The following is a 21,043-nucleotide window of genomic DNA, read 5'->3' on the forward strand; positions in this document are numbered from 1 at the left end:
TGAGGAAATTGAAAAATTGGGAGTTCTGGACACACAGTTGATGGATTCTGAATAGTTAAAGAAGAAATAATCCATTTAATGATGGCTTTGAAAAATAACAGACAAAAAAATTGAAATTCAATGTTAGTTTTAGTTTCAGGGAATGACCCTTGTAAAATGGGGCTCAGAAGTGAATATTGTGGAATGAAAACAGAAAGACTAGGACCCAAACATAACCAAAGAAGATGTTTAGGACCAAGACAGAGATAATGAAGTAAGCTTCCCTATTTCATAAGTCTTCCATCTCAGATTCTCAGTGGGATAAACAAAGAAATAAAAGGAAATGGGAACAAATGTATATCATCACAAGAAGTTTTAAAAATAAGGCAGGTGGTATACAGAGGCCAGAAACTTCAGGAATCTCCGCTTTACAGACTTTTGCCAATATCATATGAAGACAAGGGCGAAGCTGAAGGCTAACAATGCAAAGGTGAAGGGGGCCTGGGGCTTAAATAGGAGGGAACATAACCAGAACTCTAATTCTGGTTGACCGGTGACAGGGCAGGCCTTGAGTGGCTACTTACAAACTCAAAAGAGACTTAGGAAAATACAATAAATGTCAACACACAAATCACCCTGCCACAACAATGCTTTCAAGTTTGTATTTAGAGCAGAGAAATGACCTGCCACACGGTGCATGGCAGTGTTCCCACAGAAAGTTTCCTGTCTCATTGCAGAAGGAATTCAGAAATGAGACAGAAATTGAGAAAGTAAAGTGAGGATTTATTTAAGTGAGAGAGACACCTCTTAAGGAGAGGGGGACAGGAGAATTTCTTGGGCACACTGGTTATGAGAGGTATACAAATGAAGGGGCAGAATATTCATTGAGAAGGAGGGATTTGGGCATTGTATTCCTGATTTTTATTCCAGTTCCACTTTCCCAAAGGGAGGAGGGATTTTTGTCCTTATTTAACCTTGATCTGAAGTGTCATGGCATTGATGCATGATGGGAACTTCTTATCTGCAAGGCTAATTTATTCTAATGAGAGCATAATGAGCAACAGGTTACATTCAGATGCTAGAGATTCACACCTTTTTCCACCTTTCTCTGTCTACCTCCAGGGCACTTATCACCTCAAAATGTTTGGTTTCCTGTCAGTCTGAAGGTTCCTGCTTTCCTTTGTCTGCCAATGAGCCCTGCTGTTTACATAATGATGTGGTTTCCTGCCACCTGGTTCCATGACCCCCTTCTCTGCTCATACTTAGTTATCTCTCTGCTGTAACAGAAGTACAACATGATGGTAAGAGTTTGACTGCTGGAGTTAATTTTGTACAAACACTGTAAACCCCACAGGAATGAAATTCTACCTTGCAAATGCCTCTGCTAGTAACATTCTTCCTCTCCTTATAGACAACTTCAATCCAAAGATGAAAAAATAGACGTACACCTTCTCTGTGTCTTAATCCAAAAGCTTTAAATGGGGTTGCATATAATCTCAGCAAGAACTATTTCACTTATCAATAGTAGATAAATTTATATCTTCTATAAGGATGAATGGACAGAGTAATAAACCTGTTTTGGAGTTCCTTTAGGGTGCAATAAGTTAGAATCCAGCATTGCCATTGCTGTGTCTCCGTTCACTGCTGTTGTGTGGGTTCCATCCCTGGCCCAGGAGCCTCCACATGCCTCAAGCACATCCAAAAAAAATTTTTTTTAAACCTATTTTAACACATGTTAAACACTAACCATGTTTAAATGTGTTTATAAGCATTCAGACCTATCTAAAATATCAGAGCTCATTTCCACCTACAAAACAGCCTTCTTGATAGAAACAGAAGAAAACTTCTTTGTATTGTCCATGAAATTTGAAAAGGCAGTTCATGAAACAGAACAGTCTGAGATAAGGAGAAGTTGCTTCCAGATGGAAATTATGTTTTCAAATATTAATCGATGGGGTAGTGAGCAGCAGATTTGCTGCTACAGAAAGCAGAAATATAGCCTAACCTATCCCAAGAAATATTAACAGAGCATAGAAGAAAATAGCCAAGGGGTCAATATGATAACCAAAAAAAATGATAAGAAGATGGAAAATTGATTCAGGAGTTCCCTTACATTCATAATAAAAAAAATTCCAAAAGCATCAATTTGGTGGAGAAAAGCTCTCTGCAGAAGATGGAGGGACAAGCAGGAAAGAAAATAAAAATGAAGATTAAATTCACTAAGCTGAAGGAAACTGAAATCACGAATCAGAAATGATATGTGGATACTAAGCAAAATCAATGTGGAAAAAGACAAAAACGGGTCTTGGTAAATACAAGAATAAAAAAAAAAAGAAAAAAGCTAAAACCATCCAGGCAGAAAAACTGGCAGCATCCATGAAAAAAAAAGAAAAGAAAAGAAATCCATCTCAATGTTATAATTCTCCTTCACAATGCTGTATTTCAAAAGCACACTATTGAACCTCCATAAAGTTAAGATGACTATAGATTTAGACTCAAGAAATCTCTGTCCAGTCAAGTTATCATGCATGTTCAGAGGCAACAAAGACATTCTCATACCCAAGAACTTAGAAAATATACCCCACCTGTATTATTTCTCTCAAATGCAATGTTAGAACAAACTCTGAAATAACTCCAAATAAAAGAATTTCTCATGAGCAATATAGCCTGTAATTATTAAAACTATTGTCTGAGTAATCATTAATGTAGTCATAATGCAATACATAATTCTTTAAATAGTATGATTCAACATAAAAAGAATGTGTAGAGATAAGGAGAAGGGAAGGAAAAGAGAGAGTGAGTGGAAGAAAAGAAAGAGAGAAGAAAGGAAAAGAAAAAGAAAAGTAGAAGAGAAAGAATATTCTAGGAGTTCCCGTTGTGGCTCAGTAGGTTAAGGATCTGACACTGTCTCTGTGAGCATGCAAGTTCAGTCCCTGGCCTCACTCAGAGGGTTAAGAATCCAGAGTTGCCAAAAGTTGTGGTGTAGGTAGCAGCTGCACCTCCGAGTTGACCTCTGGTCCACAAATTTCTGTATGCTGCAGGTACAGCCATAAAAAGAAAAAACATGTATTTATTCTAGTATATTGAACAGAATACCCTTCAGTCTGTGATTAATTAGTTTAAAAAATAGGTTCTGGTACATTTTTATTTAGTTTTACAGTAAAAGTAGATTAATTGTTGTAAAAGTAGATTAATTGTTGTAAAAGTAGCAAGAAAATTAAAATATATATTAGGATATAGGGAAGGTATGATCACTGGAGATAAAAGGACAAGCTCTTTTCTAGAAATATATAGGTGAAATCTTCAGAAATAAATACTTTAGGAAGCAAAGGTTGGTAGATTCATCCCACAACCACATTACTGTAGTTCTTTGTAAACTTTTGCTTTAAACCATGATTAAATATAAAGTTTATACACCAAATATATTTAATTCCTGAGTGTTGATATAATAACCCTCAATAAATCTCCTGTGATTAAGAGTGGCTGTCCTCTCAACATTCATTCCTTTATTCTCACACAGCACCTGTGGTTCAAAAGAAGCTGACCGCCTCCACCCCCAGCCCTGCTTCTGGAACAGACCCTTTTCCGTTTAGGCTAAATAGTTCACTCCACTCCCCCAGCCACAGTTCATAGCCCCAAATGGTCAAATTCAGAGGATGTTAAAGGACCCTTGCTTGGAAGTATGGAACAGAGTGCTCAACACCTTCATCTGCTCACTGTCCTGCAGTATCTCCACCCTGCAAAACCCTCACCAGTAATGACACCAGCAGATAAGCAGAGCCAAGAAAAAGGTAAGAAAAACAAGCCAGAGCCATGGATTGCTAAAGTTCTGGACTCCCAGTTATATGAGCCCATAAGCTTTCTCAACCTTTGAGCCACTTTGAAATGAGTTTTCTTCTTACTCTTCCTAAAAGTATCTTAATTGATACAAACTGTTCTGTTGCCTTTTCTAAAGTGTTAAGAAACTCTTGATTGTATTGGATCCAATCAACACTGTTTTCATTAGTCTGGTGCCCCAACGGATAAAGCAATGCACATTTGTCATTTGTCAGTGAAGAGCCATAGGCAATGGCTTAAATTTTTCTTGAGCTTCAAATTTTTGTATATATGGCAGTTTCCTAGCTATATAACTTGAGAAGGCCCTCAACACTTTGCAACTTCTCAAGATCCTTAGAAATAAACGCATCAGAACCTTCTCTTCATGGATAGCAAATCCTGGAAAATAATCCACTTCTTTTTTAATAGTGAGACTACCTTTAAATAATAAAATTAGTGAGGATAAATACAACTAAAGTCAGTCTTAAAAAGTCAAGAGTAGGAGTTCCCATCATGGCACAGTGGTAATGAACCCAGCTAGTATCTATGAGCTCACGGGTTTGATACCTGGCCTTTCTCAGTGGGTTAAGGATCTAGTGTTGCCATGAGCTGTGGTGTAGTCACAGACATTACTCAGATCTGGTGTTGTTGTGGCTGTGGTGTAGGCCAGCAGCTACAACTCTGATTTGACCCCTAGCCTGGGAACTTCTATATGCCACGGGGGTGCGGCCCTAAAAAGACAAAATAAAAAAGCCAAGAGTAAAGCTAAAAAGCTTAAAGTATTAATTTATGTGTTGAAAGAAGAAGTTAAATAATGTGGGTTTTGTAGCTTTCTTCTATGGGGGGGTTAGTCATCAAAATTGAGGTATGTTTTCTTGAATTTTAAATATGCTGCTACTTTCAGTTTTCACTGTATCAAGAACCATGTTCCTCCATGCTAAGAGAAAAATTTTAGGAATAGCTTATCAGAGTACTTTCTCTAAAGCAGGCTTATTGGATAGTATACCCATTTGGCCATTAGACGCAAAGAAATTTACATTACCATACTCGGTGTTTCTCTAGCCAACCCATTAGGAATTGGCAACCTCTGATCCACCTTATAATTATTCCCAAGATCATTGGTTTTGCAAAATCTCTAAAACTCCCAACCAGAGAAGTACCCTGACATAAGTCGCTCCTGCTATGCTCTGGTTTCCTGAATTAGGGAGAAATGAAAAATAAGACTGCATTGTGAGGAAGAAATGATATGGATTGTGTGTCACAGGAGGACATGGCACTGGAGCAAAAGAAAGACAATCTTCATTTTGACCCCAGAAACCCCTATTTTGTTTCATCAAAGTAAGCTACAAAATTTCTCTAAGCTCCAAATTACTCTCATACACAGCCTTTTTAAGAGTCAAAGGTAAGAAGACTTTAGTATCCTGTTCATTCCTATTCCACAAAAGTGACTTCTATCCTCAACTTCCTTGTGTTTGAAACAGTTGATTCAGGGCTAATTTTTTCCTCTCTCACACTCTCATTATTTTTCTGTTTATCTGTTACCTGCATCCTCAAGTAATATGTGTAAGGATGGTTTTAAGTGTGGAAATGATTCACCAGGGGATTTTGAAGAATTTCCTTTCTCCATAGACTGTGTTCTATGTAAATGCAGGAATGAACATCAGACAGTCTCTTGAGGACTTTCCCAGCCTAATAATTCTATGATTCATGAAGGGGAAAGTCTCTGAACTTTGGAAATGGGCTTTGAATTTCATCCCCTAAAGCTGACGGAGTCAGCAGTACCGTAGATGCCCTAGAATGAACCGTACTTGCATAGTTTCCAAAAAGTGATGGTTGTTCTTAAGGATCCGTAGTAATGAGGGATTTGCAAAGCAGAGAATAAAATTGTTATGAATGTGGTCAAGTGTGTATGACTATTTCCTAAAATGGATAATATTCAGCATAAGATTTCTTCAGGTGGAAGCATCAAATGTATTTCATGTGGTACATAGGAAGACAAATTTTCATAAACACCATCTGCATTCTGCCAGTTTTGAGTTTTTAACAATGGCCTTTACAATGCAGGGGTGTGGAGAATTGACAGATTTTGTACATTTGGGTGCCTTTTCACAATGTTTGCTACGTTCAGCAGAATATAAGCCTTCAGATTTAAAATATGTTTTCTAGTTTATCCCACTGTGCAAATCAGTACATTAAGCAAGCCTAGCAGAAAACTATAAGCAGGAAGACAAAAAAGCTGCAAGAGGCTTTTCTATCAAATGTGATGGGAAGTAAGATTTAAATATTGGTTTGCCCATCAGGGTATGACCCAGAAGTTACAGCCCAGAAACAGAAAAGAGAATCACCAAGCAAGGTCAACAGAGACACACTAGATTGTGAAATTGGAAATAACTCGAAATAATTCACATTAAAGCATACTTTATTAAGCATACTGTGTGGTAAACAAATGGTATTAGAGCACATTGAGGGTTTTTGGGTTTTTTTTTTTTTTTTTTGAGGTAAAGTCTTCATTTTGTTGAAGTACAGTTTATTTACAATGTTGTGTAAAGTACATTATTAATATAGGATAAACTGCTGAAACAAACAAACCCTGATAGAATCTTTATTTCTTGTTCCCCTGATTGTCTGGACAGGTGTTCCTGGTGGTTCAGTAGGTCTCCTCCATGCAAGGATGAAGAGCTCTGTGGTCTTTGCATCCAGGACTCTGCCATCATTGTCCACAACCTATACTTCCCACTCTCTTCCCAAGACTAAGTGGCAGAGAGGGGAAAAGAGCATAGAGGAAGTACATCCACTCAGATAAAGACCCCAGCCTTGAAGCACAGTCTTCCCACTCTCATTCCATTAAGAGGAACTCAAAGTAGGGTCCTTTGATTGAGTTTCTTGCAAGGGAGGTTGAAAGCCATAGTCTTGCCAAGTGCCCAGGAAGAAAGGGAGAAGGGATTCTGATATCCAATAAATCACAAAAATAAGCATCTGTGCAATATGCATTGTCCACATCAAATTCATGTTGATGCTACCATTCTATCACATTTAATTGTTGGGAAAATATTTTAGCACATCAAAAGGAAGCTAGAGCAATTATGATACAAAGTAACAAAAACATAAAGATAATTACAATAATTTTGCTGTCTCATGAAAATAAGCCATTGGTTTGAGAACACAAGCAGCAACAAATTTCAGGATGCTGGTTTTGTGACATCGAGGCTCTATCACCCAAATAGGGCGTCAATGGAAATTAATGCAGAGACATAATAGAAAATAGAGAAGAGCAAATGAATTTTTTAAGACCTATATATGAGTCCTTTATTAAAAATGTAAGATTAAGCAGTAAGCTCCTCATGTTCCAATTTCTTTTCTTCAAAGAGATACGGCCCAGATTTCTCCCTAACTTCCAGGATATCTGTAATAAACATACTTAAAAAGAGATAAAATAGAGAAAGTACTTTGAAATGTTGTAGGGATATGTACATTCACATAAGCCATTTTAGAATACCTGTTTTTTTTTTCTTGTACACTTTTTTTTTAATTCTGAGAGCAAGTAGAATTGTATAGTCTATTAGTTCAATATTTAAGTCATTTTAAAATTTTTTATTGTATAATTTTCCTCATAAAAAAGTCTTCATTTACACTCTCAGAGTACTAATAAAAAATAAATATCTTGCTATTTTTCTTATTTTATTTTATTAATCTTTAGTCCTTTGACGGGAAATAACATATATTTTATTCCAGGTGGTAAAGTGGAAAAGTTTCTTACACCACACCTCTATCATAAAAAAATTGAATCTTATATGTTCATATAATTTACAAATTAGTTTTGTCATTGCATTAATATATTGCACAATTCTAAAACAAAACCTAGAAAATTGAGATGATAATATAAAAATTAAAAATATACTTTAAATAAATTTTACTTATAAAAGATATAGAAAGATTTTTGTTCTTATTAGAAATTAAAATATTTTAATAATTTATTATATAAGAAAATAATTTATTTAGATTAAATTATTATTTTAGAGGGATATGACTGATTTTGCTTGCTTTACCACTTTGAGATCCAGCTATTTAAAAGTACTCTAAGTTCAGCTTATCTTCACAGTGGTTTGGAAACTGAGCCAGGCCCTGTGGGGCTCCTGGACACAAAAGCCTTTCTGTGTCCCCCATTTCTTGTCTGTAGGCATAGACCTCAGTCAGTCTCCATGACCTTCCCTGAGTTCCAAGTTAGGTTTAAATAGTTGCTGGTCAGGGAAAGGAGGGGATGCAGAGACAAGGAGCAGTCAAGAAAAAATAGCCTTGGGACAGGGTCCTGGTTCTTCTTCAAGGAATATACGGAACAGTATCTTTGAGTTCTTCCACAGAACTAAAACCCCCAACACATGAAAGATGCTAACTACTTGATGAAGCCATCTTCATTCCAGAAAGAACGTCACTACTGTTTGATAGCTGCAAGGAATACCAGAACCAATCCTGTAACTCAACACCAGCTTTAAAGAGCAAGCAAGTTTGCATCGACTCTGATCCTTGTCTGTGGCCCTATTTTGACTCTCAAAAGCTATAAGCTTTTCTCTCCCCAAATATAAGCTTATTCTTTCCCAAAGGAGGGCACAGTCTTTAGGCCTGCTGTGACCGCCTTTGCTGGCAAAGCAGTTAAAACTACTCATTTCTCTTTCGCCCAGAACTCTGTCTCCACATTTTTATTTGGCACCAGTGGACAGAGGCCAAGTTCTGGCAACAGTTTTAATGTATATCAAAACTGAAAAAAATGTTTCATAAGGCTACAATATGCAGTATGTACTTAAGGACAGTTCATTGCTAACAATAATAGATCCATATTTTAATAATCAAAATCATTCAACTTTTTATTGATTTATATTATAAGATCTGATGAGATCACTGGAGTTTTGTTTTGCTTTGCTCCCTTAATGTTACAATTAGGATTACAACAAGCTTCCACTTGAACTAAGTGAGGTTAACACGCCTGAAAATGTTATTATTCATTTTATTGGCATTTTAGCATGACCTTTGGTCCACAATTTGGGAGAATCTTTAATAATTATCAACTTGAGAAGAATTAATTAAATTAAAACTAGATATTTCCACTTAAAGAGGCACAGAGGGAGTTCCCATCATGGCTCAGCAGTAACAAACCCCAGTAGGACCCCTGAGGATGTGGTTTCAATCCCTGGCCTTGCTCAGTGGGTTAGGGATTAAGCGGTGCAGTGAGCTGTGGTGCAGATTGAAGACATGGCTTGGATTTTGCTTGTGTTGCTGTGGTTGTGGCATAAGCTTGTAGCCATAGCTTCGATTCAACCCCTAGGCTGGGAACTCCCTGGGTGCAGCCCTAAAAAGCAAAAAATAAATAAATAATAAAAAAATAGAGGCACAGAGGAATTAAACCTTATTCTAATACACTGAAAATAGATGAGGAAGAGGAAGCAATTCTGTGGGAGGTCTCTCAAAGACCTTGAGCATCCTGGCTAAGGGTGAGGACCATGTGGGGGCGCCAGAGTCAGTCCACAGAGTAAATATTCATAAGCTTGATTTCTTTCTTTTATATATTAAATAAAAATAAATAAAACTTAAAGTGCACCGCAAAGTGTTATTTTTGCCCACCCTGGTGTGCTCACTCTTACTTTGAGATACTGACTGAGGATACTACATTCTAATTACCTGGAGAATCTTTTTAAAATGCAGTTTCTGATTCCACAGGTCTGGGGTGGGAACTGAGATTCCACCTGTCTAACAGCTTCAGAAGTGCTGCCCATTTTATCTGTCCTTAGATCTCAAGTGAAGTTGTAAGAACTTATACTATAATTGCTTTGAAGATTAAGTACAGATGACAAATATATGAATAATTATTGGGTGTTTGCATAAACGAAGAAAGAAAGAAAGAAAGAAAGAAAGAAAGAAAGAAAGAAAGAAAGAAAGAAAGAAAGAAAGAAAGAAAGAAAGAAAGAAAGAAAGAAAGAAAGAAAAAGAGAGAAAGAAGGAAGGAAGGAAGGAAGGAAGGAAGGAAGGAAGGAAGGAAGGAAGGAAGGAAGGAAGGGGAGAGAGAACTAAGAACAGAAAAATAAATAACCAATAATTTTACCCTAATCAATATTCTCTTAACACATAACTCCATTCCACTATTTCCTAGATCTTTGAATATGTTTTATAAAGTGTTCTGACAAGAGGCAAGATTCCACATGCTGTCTAGAGTTGCTTAAAGTAGTAGGTAAGTTCATCAGTAGCAGAGAATGCAAAGCTATAGAAGAGTTTACAGCATCCTTGGTCTTATAGAATTTATGTTTTCATCAATGCAATGTTGACAATAATCCTGATCCTGCCAGTGGTGTTGAATGGATTATACAAGATAATGGGGCCAATAATATCTCCTGTTAACTGTCCCTAGCAATCCTCATACAAAGGCAGTATGTTTAGAGAATGTGTCATTTCTTACTCCTAAACTCAAGCTAAGTCATAACTTCTTAATTATTAGAGTGCCCCAGAAGCTCTCTAAAATACTTTAGTATAAATTGAGATAAGGCATTGTGATGGAGAAAGGAAACAGTGACTAATTTCCAAGTATTTCAGGAAATAGTTAAAAACAAAAAAGATATTCAAAGTAAACTTGTTTTTTATATGCATTCTCAAAATACATGCTATTCTGAATTTAATGTGCTTTCTCAAAAATAGCCAATCTTGTCAAATGAACTCAATGTTTACTGAAAAGATGAGAGGGAAAAAAACATGACACCAACTAACAGGGTAATTTTATTTTAAACGTGTACATGACCCTAGAGAAGGGAGTATGGAATTCAAATGTGTGCTTAATGGAGTTTTGAAACAATAAAAACTTCCTATCTTTCCCTTACCCTCAAAAAAAATCATAATTCAAGATTATAAGTATAAATAGTTAATATCTAAGCATTCAATCAACTGAGTGTTTTTAGAGCTCTGCCATCCCAAATTTCCTGACAAAAGATTTTCATACAGTATTTTAATAAAATCCCAAATGGATTATTTTAGCTTTTATTATGGAGGAAAAGCAGCCCCAAGAAAAATCTCATTCTAAAGCAACTAAATAGGCATGTCATTTTCAAAAGAACTTTTAGTAACATATTCATCCCTGAGGTCTTTTTAAATGTTATGGAGTTTTTACACACACATGCATCTATGCATGCTTTTTTTTCTTGCCAAAAATAAATAATAATGTATTTTTTAAAATAAAACTATTTCACAAAATGTTTCCTTTTTGATGTTACTAAAGAAACATTTGGCTTTATTCCCTAAATAAGCATTAGTAGCGCTCAATATACTACCATTGTTACATTGTAATGAAGAATGCCAAAAAAAATGTCAAAGTAAATCATGTCAAGTTCCAAGAACAAAATTGTATAGAATAATCAGATTAAGACCAGCAATTTCTCTCCCTCTTATAACATGGATAAAAATGCACAGGTATTTATTTCCTCTTTCCTGTGTATCCTAAAAGTGAAAAATAATCTGTTCTAGCTACTTAAATGTATTATTCCAACATGAGAAAAAGAAAGAACATCTTTTATGTATCTGTGTTGGGCACTATAGAAATGTTGCAAAGGTACATATGCACATATCAGCATTCCTGCCATGGCACAATGGGTTAAGAATCCTAGTGCAGTGGCTTGGGTTGCTGCAGAGGTGCAGGTTCAATCCCCAGTCCAGTGCAATGGGTTAAAGGATCCATTGTTGCTGCAGCTGCTCTGTAGATCACAGCTGTGGATCAAATTCAATTCATGGTCCATGAACTTCTACATGTCACCGGTGCAGCCAATAAAAAAAAGGGAAAGAGTGAGTACATATTCTATGTGATACTTTCTAAAAATTAGGCTAAAGGTGTAATTTCTCCATTTCATGGAGAAGAAAGAAGTTCAGAAAAATTAAGTCATCATGTCAGCATCAGAAAGCTGGTAAGCTGCAGGCAAATATCTCACTGCAGAGTCCACGCTTTTTCACTGGTACAGCAAGATTGGATGTATTTGGTCCATGGGCAAAAATCATCAGGATGCACAACCTACAGCAATCACACCACTGCAGTTCTATTGAACTCAGTGGTACAGAAGTATGGGGTGGGGCACACTGACTACATTCAGATCCCCTCCTTCTCACCATTTGTGCATATATGCACATGCAAGCTCAAAAAACCTGACATTGAAAAGGACCAAAAAAAAATTGTTTGAAATAGATGAAACATAAAGCAATAATACATGAAATCACTTATAAAATGATAGTCACACTTGAATTTGTGCTGTAGCAGTTATAAAAATGAAATTGTTTTCATCCATTATTTCATCAAATAGATTTTTCTGTCCCTTTTTGCCTCTTCTCCTTCTGGGACCCAAATAATGTGAATGTTGGTATGCTTAATTTTGTCACAGAGGTCCCTTTATCTTAATTTTTCAGTTCTTATTTCCTTTTGGTGTTCTGATTGGGTGATTTCCACTATTTTGTTTTCCAGGTCACTATGCATTTTTCTATATCACCTAATCTGCTGCTGATTCCCTCTAGTCTATTTTTCATTTCAGTTATTGTATTTTTCAGCTTTGAATATTTTTTAATATCATTTAATTGGTGTTTCTCTCTTGTTTTCCTGAGTTCAGTGAACATTTTTGTGACTGTTGTTTTGAACTTTTTATTGGATAAATTAGCTACTCCACTTCATTAGGGTTTTTCCCTGGGGTTTTATCTTGTCTTTGTTTGGAATATATCCCTCTGTCTTCTCATCCTAATAGAAAACAAAACCAAAATAAACGACAAATATTATCTCAAGAAGAAATTTATGACTTTAATATTAAATTTGGCCTATCAATCTCAATGTGCCAATTTATAATATGTGTGGGAATATTATACTCCACAAAAGGGAGGAAAAAATGGTCTATGTGTGTGTCCCCAATGGAGAAAAATAGTCTATGTGTGTCCTAATGGTATGCTGTTGAAAAAAATGGTCTATGTGTGTGTCCCCAATGGAGAAAAATAGTCTATGTGTGTCCTAATGGTATGCTGTTGAAGATAGAATTGACTAAACATCATTAATCAACTAAATAATCCATACAAAGTAAGTCCAATAATTTTGTATCTTATCCTAAGGAATAAGCAGTAATGGAACTTGTAAAATCTCAGTTTCTCTAACAAGCATAAACATAGCTGACTGACAAATCATTTTCAGTGACCTTCTACCCTTCCAGGGGAGTTCAAGGTTGTGCATACCCATTTAGGTCTCTACCATCACTGCATCCTCACACAGTACAAAATATTAAGTCAGTATCAAAGGTAAAAACACCATTGTCAAGGGTTCTCTGTGGGTCTGTTATAGAAAGTTATAAAGATCAAATAAGTCAAAATTCACTTTCTTCTTTCATTTCTTCTTCCCCTTAATGTAAGTGGAAGGCAGAGTAGGACCTTGGAAATTTCTACAACAGTGCTACTCTCTTGCAAATTCAAGAGAAGCCTTAACAGAGGATGGCAAGTTGATCTTCAAGCCTCACATGAGGGCCTGGGCTTCTTAGCTGGGCTTCAGCACTTAAAACACCCACTCCAAAAGGGCTCCTTTATGAGCAGGCAATGATCAAGGATTCTTAACTGGGAGAGTTTCCGATGATGTGGCTCAAAGGGTTATGAACCCAACTAGTATCCATGAGGATGCAGGTTGGATCCCTGGCCTCACTCAGTCGGTTAGGCATCTGATATTGCTGCAAGTTGTGTTGTAGGTCACAGATGTGGCTCAGATCCCGCACTGCTGTGGCTGTGGCATAGGCCAGCACCTGCAGCTCCACTTTGACCCCTAGCCTGGCAAATTCCATGTGCTGTAGCTGCAGCCCTAAAAAAGCAAAAAAAGATTCTTTTTCTTTTTTTTTCTTGCTTTTTGCTATTTCTTGGGCCACTCCTGCGGCATATGGAGGTTCCCAGGCTAGGGGTCGAATCAGAGCTGTAGCCACTGGCCTATGCCAGAGCCACAGCAACGCGGGATCCGAGCCGGGTCTGCAACCTACACCACAGCTCACGGCAACGGCAGATCGTTAACCCACTGAGCAAGGGCAGGGACGGAACCCGCAACCTCATGGTTCCTAGTGGGATTCGTTAACCACTGCGCCACGACGGGAACTCCAGCAAAAAAAGATTCTTAACCTCTGTTTTCAAGCAACAAGACAAATCTTTGTGGGAACTGGTTCCATTCTTTGGTTACAGCAGAAGCTCAGCTATTAAATGAGGCAAGAAAAGAAGAAAGAGATAATATCCCTTTCTGGGTAAAAGTTATTAGATTTAGATCTATCTATATTTACATAGATCTTTCCTCCCCTGTCTTTCCTTCCCTATGTCATTTATTTCACACACACACCATATCATCTAAATTGGTGAACTCTCAAAACTGAAAGGATTTTCTTTTAAAAAAATAAATAAATAGAACTCATCCCTTTGCAGTCCTGTTATTTAGCTATGCCCACTGCCCACTCTTCCTGTCCTTGTTGACGTCCACCACCAACTTCCTATTCACAGCCATCCCATTCATGCCAATATATGTCCTGTGGCATCAACACTCAGTTTAAGAGGTTTGTTCCAGCCAAACCCCTTTATCTCTTTGTTTCTGAAGACTTTTTCCTTCCTCTAAAGACTTTTGCCTTCTTCCACTTAACTCACCTACAACTATGGTCATACTCTATTAACCCACAGCTGCTCTCTCTGAAAAATTAGAAAATCAAGGCTCCCTCTTTTTTACCACAATGTTGTATCATACTGGACTCATTGGTGCACCATATAAGATCATTTTAAGATGGGACAAATGCATGTAGGTTTCAATGCCAGTGAGGAACATCCACTCATTTGAAGCAGGCTGAATGTACACGAGAAGAAAGTTGATGGAGTAAGAAACCTGTGCATCAATACCTCTAACATCTCTCAGTCCAACAGATCTTACTTTTCATCACTTCGATCTTCACCTTAGATTTCATGAGGCTTCATTTCAGTAACATTCTTTCCCCATCATAAAATCCTTTCTCCGTCTGGCTTTTCTTGTATCCGTTTAGCAAAACCCAGTTGTGTTTGGTATCATCTGCTTTCTTTCTTTCCTTCTACATTCAATACAAGATGGTATCAAAAACCTATCCTTCTACTTGTGCTTGGTGCCTTGTCTTTCCCCATCTCCTCTTGCATATTCAACCTCTTTCATTGGCTTTTAAACATGCCCACATATCTCTCATCTTACAAAGAAAGTCTCACTCAAGCTCTGTTTCCTCATCTACTCCTTTGTCTTTCTCTCCTTCATAGCCAACTTAGTGAAAATTTTGTCTTCATCTCCTGATTTTTTTTCTCACCTATCTCTCACTCTCCACCCAGTCCAATATGACCTCTGTTCCCACTACTCAATCAAATATCACTCTCCAAGATTACAAGTGTTTCCATTTTGATAAGTTCCATGGGCATTTTGGAGTAGCATTTAGCACAATTTATTTATTTCCTTATTAAATATCTTTTTCTCTCCCTGGGTTTCTGTGACTCTCCATTTACCTTTGTTTCTTCTTTGACTTTCTTGAAATATCCTTCCCTATCTTGGCCATTAATGTCTTTCCTTTAGACTGCTTATTATGCTATATTTTCTTCTCCCTCAACACTCTCTCCCTAGGCATTTCATCCACACACACAATTAACATCACCATAGGCCTGTGTCGCTCAAATTTATACTATATTGCATCAATTATAAAATGCTTACTTTTCCACATTTCAACATATGTAAAATGAAACTAGATCTTGCAGTTCACAGGAAGCCATAGTGGTGGGCTATATTTCTCTCTTTCTTAGTGGAAATAATGGAGAGATTTTAAATTGGTGGCATCCCAGAAGTAGTGAAATATAGTATTTTTAGCCCTGATCTTTTCCAGACCCATGTGTCTATTCACTGTGTCCACTTGAACGATTGGGATAGCAGTACTGCAATGACCATTTCAGGGGGCAATGTTTGTGATGAATTCTGCATGAATGGCTCCTTCTGGAATTATGGAACATGGTGGCCTTGGTAAAAGTACTTAAGTTCAACATATTCAAAACTAAAGTCAAGATCCCCAGTCTCCCCAATCTTCCAGCTCCCTTGAAATCTACTCCTCTTCCTGGGTTCCCTGTCTAGTACTCTTTACCATTCCCCCATCCAGATTTGCACAAGCCCGAACCCTAAATATCAAATTGATATTGCCCTCTCCCATATGCTATAAAACCCACTTATCAAGTTCCATTGTCCATCTCACTGTTTCCTCTAATATCAACCTGGTCCAAGAAATCAACACTCTCCCTGGACTTCATAAGAGTCTTCTAATTGCTCTGAGGACATCCATGCTGGTCCCATTTCCCATCTATTCTCCTTCTGATACAATCATCTTTCAAAATTTGTATGACAATGTCACACCCAAGTTTGAAACCCTTTGGTGTAAACCCATAGCTGCCTTGCTGGTATCCTCCCAGACCAGGTCTTCTGGGAGATTCCACATTTTCCGATCCATGGCTCAAATTCATGTGAACATAACGCTTCCACATTCCCTAGACTTCAGTACCTTGAACTTCTTTCAGGTCCCTAAAAAACACCAAGTTCCTTCTTGCCACAGACATGGTTCTTTCTGCCTGAAAGGCTCTCAATATTCTCCTCCTACTTTGTCTAGTTGACCTTCTCATCCTTCCAACCTCTGCCTGAATATTATTCTTTCTGGGAGTCGTTCTGAGAGCTAAACCTAGCCAGTTCCTTTCATTGTGTGCTTTCCTTTTCACATTAAAAAATTTTATATTTATACTGTACTACATATTTTATATTTATTATCTGTGGTGATTTAAATAATGTTGGCCAAACTCTAAGTTCCATGAAAGCAGGGAAAATGCCTGTTTTCTTATTTTTCTAACCTCAGTCTTTAGCAGAGTTCCTGACACAGAGTAGGTGCTCAAGAAACACTTTTTATTTATTTATTCATTTATTTATTATTTATTTATTTATTTATTTATTTTAGGGCCTCACTCATAGCATATGGGAGTTCCCAGGCTAGGGGTTGAATTGAAGCTACAGCTGCTGGCCTACACTACAGCCACAGCAATACCAGATCTGAGCCACATCTATGACCTATACCATAGCTCATGGCAATGCTGGATCCTTAACCAACTGAGAGAGGCCAGGAATTGAACCCAGGTCCTCATGGATACCAGTCAGTTTTGTTACTGCTGAGCCACAACAGGAGCTCCAAGAAAGACTTTTTAAATGAACATTTGCCAAGACAGGGTAGAATCAGGGATGTCAAAAGTTCCCCACTCCCAATAAATGGATGATTCTAAGATACAGATTTTTATTTAATATTATTTATTGTGTTTATTGAATGTTTTAGGCTTTCACGTATGCATTATTCTCTCTAACACTAATTTACTTAACCACCTTTGTTTAACTTTTTGTGTTTTTATCTGTGATGTTTGAGTTTTTTAATTTTTCATTTCTGAATTATTATAAAATTATTTTTTTATCAGTTTCATTTGTTTACCATTGGTCTCACCTAAATTGCTATTTTTTTTTCCTTTTTAAATGAATAGTTTGTCTTTAATTCTATAATAGTTAAGGTGACCTTCTTTGTCAGGAATTTAATATTTTGGTGATGAGTATGAAGTGTTACTCTTCTATTTCTACAGCCCTAGGTCTTTATTTCAATTTGTATAATATGCTTGTTAAATTAAGACATCTATTATGGTGCCAGCATTCACATAACAGACAGAAAAATGTCTCATAAGGGTCAATTGGAATCAATTCATTAAATTAACATCATACTCTTTTATAAGAGGGTCTTAGTAGATGCTGTTATTAACAGAGATAGGGCACAAATTGAAATGGGGCTTTTATACATTACATGCTCTGAGCAGATTTTCAATTGACAAATTTGGGTAGAAGGCAGCTGAGCTTTCAAAATATACCCTTTTCATCTATTCATAGAGTCATTAACCAGTTTGCACCATATAAAGGATTGTGCCTGCTTACCTAGTTCAGTGTATAATAAGGCATAGGAACAAATTTGTGACAGCTTGAAAAATACTATTTGATGTTATTTTATTTGAATATCTGAAATGTTCTCAGAGTTCCCCATCGTGGCACAGTGGAAACGAATCTGACTAGGAACCATGAGAGTCTATCCCTGGCCTTGCTCAGTGGGTTAAGGATCTGGCGTTACTGTGAGCTGTAGTGTAGGTTGCAGACACGGCTCAGATCTGGCATTGCTGTGGTTGTGCTGTAGGCCAGCAGCTGTAGCTCCGATAAGACCCCTAGACTGGGAACCTCCATATGCTGCGGGTGCTACCCTAAAAAGACAAAAGATTTAAAAAAAAAAAAAAAGGAACCATGAAATGTTCTCTATACCTCTTGGGTCAACAGCATCCCTGAATAAAAGGCCTCTATTCTACTTTTCAGGCACATTCTAGCTTTATATGCTTCAGTCCCTGCCCAAGGCAACTGAACCTGTTTATGCACTGACCAATACAGTGTGCTCTTCACCAGTTAGCTCACTAAGTTTAATAACAGAAATAAAATTAATCATTGATGGTCAATGCCACCTGTACTCTAGTCCACCCCTACTTTCTTACTAAACACATGGCCTTCAACAAGTCCCATGCCCTCTTATCCCATGTTTTCCCAACTTTAAAACTTACCCAGACTCAACTAGTCATCAAGCACATTTAATATATCAGTATAATATAAAGGCATTAAACAGAGAGATGACTTCACTTGTATTGTGAACAACTTGTGTTCAGTCACTAGCTATTTGAGCTTACGCCCATTTACCTGCCCACGTGTAGTCTCCATTCCTAGATGTTGTCCCCAACTGACTAACCTTCCCTGGAGCACTACTCTGATCTTATCATTCTCCAATGCAAAACTTGCAAGGATGCTCCATGACCTGACAGATGACTTAAAATCTCTTCAATCTAACCATCCGCATGTGTATTTTGAGGCTGACAAAGTCATTGATGCAATGGATGCAGGCAATCACTAGTGCTCCATGGGAAGGGACTTGAGAGTCATTCACAATCGATCATTTTCTTAATAAATATTTCTCCCTCTTGATGACTTTTGCTCATCTTTTTCTGGCTATGGTCAAAGTGAGTAGGGCCTGGACAGATGTGCAGGGAATCTGTTGGAAGATTACCAGAGGGTGGAGGACAAAGTAACACGTTGTGTGAGGGTTTTTATTCCTACCACCACAGTATGGTCTCCATATACAATCTAAGAAATACTCCTGTAAATCTTATTAAGCTAAGACCATCAGGGTTATACTTCGTGTTGGTAACCAAGGTAATTAACCTAAATGACCAGCAAGAAGAGAAAAGATAAGTGTCAGAACTCCTGAGATCAGGGCTAAGGGAGAAACCCCAGATCCCTAGAGGTGAACAGAGCCTCAGTGTGATTCACTCAGGAAAGAGTTCTATGGTCTCACTGGGAGACCAAAACCAAGGGAAGGAGCCCCGGCTCCACCAGGTAGGAACTCCCAAGCGACACATGACAGAGTCTGCCTCTACCTGGGCTGGGAGACATTTGCACGCACCTGCAACATGGGAAGGAAGCAACCAATAAGCAGTCAGGTGATAGTCGTCAGTAACATTTTCATCATCTGATGTTCCTTGTGCTAAATAACCATCAGTGGTCATCTATCACAAATTCTTCATTCATACAAATATAGAACTCACAGGCCTTTGACCTTGCCCCTCCTAGAAATAAAAAGGTCTTTTTAAATTTTTATTTTTATTTATTTATTTTTTTTCATTTTGGGGCCACACCTGCAGCATATGGATATTCCTGGGTTATGGGGTAGAATCAGAGCCGCAGCTACTGGCTTACACCACAGCCACAGCAATGCCAGGTCCAAGCCACATCTGCGAGGTCACAGCTTGTTATAATACTGGATCCTTAACCTGCTGAGCAGGGCCAGGGATTGAACCTGCATCTTCACAGACATTATGTCAGGTTCTTAACCTGCTAAGTCACAATGAGAACTCCTAACAAGATCTTTAATTCATTCATTCTCCCCGCAAAATATGTTCAAGTCCTGCTATATGTCAAACACTATTCTAGGTGCTGAAGATACAGCCGTAAGTAAGGCGCATTCTTATAAAGAAGGTATATCCCATTCTTCCCTATGAATGAAATCCTGCAGTAATATACACATTTATAATGAGTTCTTTACAGAAATAAGAACTCCGAATTTTCAAAGCAACTAGTAGAGTGACTAAGTTTTGCACTTGAGTCTTTGACTAATATTATAAAATGTCACAGCTAAAAATAACTGTACATGCATGAAATGTGGAAGATAACCAGAGGGAGTTTTAAAAGGGGAGGGGGGGAGCAGAAACTAGGGACTTTCCATGAAACCGTTAGCTAAAGATGGTCATAGAGTATATGATTCCATTTATATACCATTCTCGAAATGACGAAATTGTAGAGATGGAAAACAAACGAGTGGTTCTCAGGAGTTAGAGAGGGGAGGGGAGGAATGAGTACTAGAAAGGGATAGCGTGATGGAGATCTTCATGGTGATGGAATCGTCCTGCATCTTAGTTGCAATGGTTTTTACCATTGCATGTGATACAATGACATGGCCCCATGTACACATAATGTACCAATGTTGGCTTCCTGGGCTGGATTCTGTACTGCTGTTACATAAGATGTAACCACTGGGGAAACTGGCTGAAGGGTACTCGGGACATCTCTGTACTATCTTTGCAACTCCTTGTGAATTTATAACTACTTCAAAATTGAAAGTTAAAAAAAAAGAAAGGGAGCCAACACTAGGGATTTTCCATGATACAGTCAGTTAAAATATTTAAATAGAAACCAAATCTGCTTTCAATTGCAACCAGAGGTATCTCTTAAGAGTTTTCGGCACATTAGTAGTTAACCAAGGAAGTATGATTGCACCCACAAAGGGTCTTTCGGTCAACTAGTTGAGGTTATAGTCTTGTGCTTTGATAATATGGGACCAGAAATAATGTTTAGAAGTAAAAACAAAGAGCTTGAGGCCAGCCACCTAACATCAATCTAAAGATTGCATTCTCATTTCTATCATTTAGTTTTTGGTTATTACCTTAGGTAAAATGAGAACTATCTCAATTAAAAATTCAAAACTTTTCCTCAGAAATTTTTAAAAGTGGTATCATTAGAGTCATACAAATTAGAATCGGCACAAGAAGTTTAAGATATGCGGTAATTTTTCATGCTAATGGACTAAAG

Source organism: Phacochoerus africanus, chromosome 1 (genome assembly GCF_016906955.1).
Source record: "Phacochoerus africanus isolate WHEZ1 chromosome 1, ROS_Pafr_v1, whole genome shotgun sequence".
Taxonomy (NCBI): Eukaryota; Metazoa; Chordata; class Mammalia; order Artiodactyla; family Suidae; genus Phacochoerus; species Phacochoerus africanus.